This window comes from Oratosquilla oratoria, chromosome 11, assembly GCF_046742065.1.
Source record: "Oratosquilla oratoria isolate Oo_2021 chromosome 11, ASM4674206v1, whole genome shotgun sequence".
In the NCBI taxonomy this organism is placed as follows: domain Eukaryota; kingdom Metazoa; phylum Arthropoda; class Malacostraca; order Stomatopoda; family Squillidae; genus Oratosquilla; species Oratosquilla oratoria.
The window spans coordinates 22,107,293-22,110,082 of record NC_134787.1 but is presented as its reverse complement, the minus strand read 5'-3'; positions in this window follow the sequence as shown (position 1 = coordinate 22,110,082).

Genomic DNA, 2,790 nt, shown 5'->3' with positions numbered 1-2,790 from the left:
TATACAATGAGAACGACGAAGTATCTTTTGAACGAATGTGTAGTGTTCCGTTAGCTGTGTTGGTTACGATTGAGTCGTTGTGTGCGCGCGTGGGCAAACGAGAATTTGCTTCCGAAATAGGGAGGCACCTTGCTGCCAAGTTTACCAATCATTCGTCTTTTGTATCACTCTGCTGACAGATGGAGAAAGGAAAACGCCAAAACTACTCAAATGCACCAGGAGCACCTACTGTATGTGTGAGATTGTGTGTAATTCACCATGGTCTTGGATCACGTGTTGGACTCGTGATCGACAGCTATTTCCCTACCGGAAGAGAGCTCAGAGCTCATATATGTGACCGATCTATGGGTAATGCTGCGACCTTACAAGCACACACACACCCAATTCCTCGCCCACGAGAGTTGGAGTAACGGCTCGCAGCGCAGAGATGCTGAGATTATTTTAGCCCTGGGCGGGGTTCGAACCCAGACCGCCGTAGTGGCGGCCGCGAACGCTACCACTGCGCCATTAAGTCGTGTGTGTGTGTGTGTGTGTGTGTGTGTGTGTGTGTGTGTGTGTGTGTGTGTGTGTGTGTGTGTGTGTGTGTGTGTGTGTGTGTGTGTGTGTGTGTGTGTGTATCTCTCTCTCTCTCTCTCTCTCTCTCTCTCTCTCTCTCTCTCTCTCTCTCTCTCTCTCTCTCTCTCTCTCTCTCTCTCTCTCTCTCTCTCTCTCTCTCTCTCTCTCTCGCTTATAAACCTGAGGGACTGGAATCCTTAAACTTTGCTTCTCTGGTTTTTTCTTTGTTTCCATCCTTCCTCTCTTCATTTATCCATTCATTCGTTTTTTTTTCTTCCTTCCTCATTTTCTTCCTTCACTTTTACCCTCTTTCCCTTTTTCCTTTCTTCTTTTCTTCCTTCCTTTCTTCCCTTCCCTTCTCCTCTCTTTCCTTCCTTCCTTCCTTTCTCCTCTTCTTCCCTCTTTCCTTCCTCCTTTTCTTCCTCCCTTTTCTTCCTTCTCATCTCTTCTCCTTCCTCCTCTCTTTCCTTCCTTACCTCTCTCTTTCCCTCTTTCCTTCCCTTCCCCTCTCCTTCCTTCTCTCTTTCCTTCCTTTCTTCCTTTCTACCTTCCTTTCTGCTTTCTTTTCCTATTTCCTCTCCTTTTCTTCCTTCCTTCCCTTTTCCTCTCTTTCCCTCTTTCCTTCCCTCTTCCCTTGCCTCTTTCCCTTCTCCTCTCTTCCTTTCCTTCCTTCCTTTCTCCTCTCTTTCCTTTCTCCTTTCTCTCTTTCCCTCCTTTCTTCCTTTCCATCTCCTCTCTTTCTCTCTTTTCTTCCTTCCTTCCTTCCTCCTCTCCTTCCCTTTTCTCTCCATTAGGCCAATTTCGCTCTCCTTTTCCTTTCCTTCAAATTCTTCAGCATTTGCCTCCACTACCCCTCTGCAGTCGAAGCACAGCTCACGCCCACACACGCGCCGCCCGTGAACACGCCCACACGCGGACCAACACCCCTGAGTGCCCGCCCAACCACTCCACAGGGGAGATTTGGCTTCGGGCTCTCCTAGTACTGAGGGCACAGGTCACCTTCACTGTAAGTATATGATCAACCAGTATGAAGTACACCGGGAAATTGGTGTACTTATTGAAGGTGTACTTAGTGTACTGGCATGTGTACTATAGTTGTACTACTTGAGGTTGTGCTACAGTTGTACTACTAGCGACTGTACTTTTACTAAAGCATATACTTTTGTACCACCCTTACCCAGTTAAAAGAGAGAGAAAGAAAGAGAGAGAGAGAGAGAGAGAGAGAGAGAGAGAGAGAGAGAGGGAGAGAGAGAGAGAGAGCAGAGGTAAAGGTAGATGTGTAGGTGGAGATGGAGGTGTAGGTGGGATCAAAGAAAGAGGAATTGGAAGGGACGGCGGAGGAGAAGATGGAAGAAGGAGAAGAAGATGAAGAAGAAGAAGAAGGAGAAGAGGAAAAAGAAGAAGAAGAAGAAGAGATAGGATCCAAAGAGATGATAAAAGAGGAGGAGTGGGAGGCTCGGAGGGGATTGGAACAGAAGTAGGAGGAAGAGAAGGGAGAGGAGGAAGAGGAATAGTACTCGAGTGAAGAAGAAAAAGAAGAAGAGGTGGAGGAGGAGTTCGGGAGGAGATGTGAGTGCTAGGGGAAGAAAAGAGGAAATAAAAGGAAGAGGAGAGGAAAATAAAACCAAGGAGGAGTGAAAAGAGGAAGAGGAGGAGGAGGAGGAGGAAAAGAAGATGGTGAGAAGGTTAGATGATTTTCGCTGTGGAAGAAGGAGAGAGGAATGGAGGAAGGGAGGGGAATGGAGGGTGGAGGGGGGTAAGGAGAGAGTGAGTGAGCGAATGAAGGAGGAAGGGAGGGCGATAGCAATGAAGGGAGAGGGATGGAGGTGGGAAAGAATGAAGGACCAAAAGGTCTCCTCGTCCTCCTCCTCCTCCTCCTCCTCCTCCTCCTCCTCCTCCTCCTCCTCCTCCTCCTTGTCATCTTCCTCCTCCTCCTCTCCCTCCTCCTCCTCTCCCTCCTCCTCCTCTCCCTCCTCCTCTTCCTTCTCCTTCTCCTCCTCTCCCTCCTCCTCTTCTGCCTCCTACTCCTCTCCCTCCTCCTGCTCTCCCTCCTCCTCCTTGTCCTCCTCTTTCTCCTTTTCCTCTCCCTCCTCCTCATCTTCCTTCTCCTTCTCTCCCTCCTCCTCTTCTTCTCCTTCCTCTTCCTCCTCCACCTCCTCCACCTCCTCTTCCTACTCCTCCTCTCCCTCTTCCTCCTCCTCCTCCTCCTCTTCTTCTTCTTTCTCCTCTTCCTCT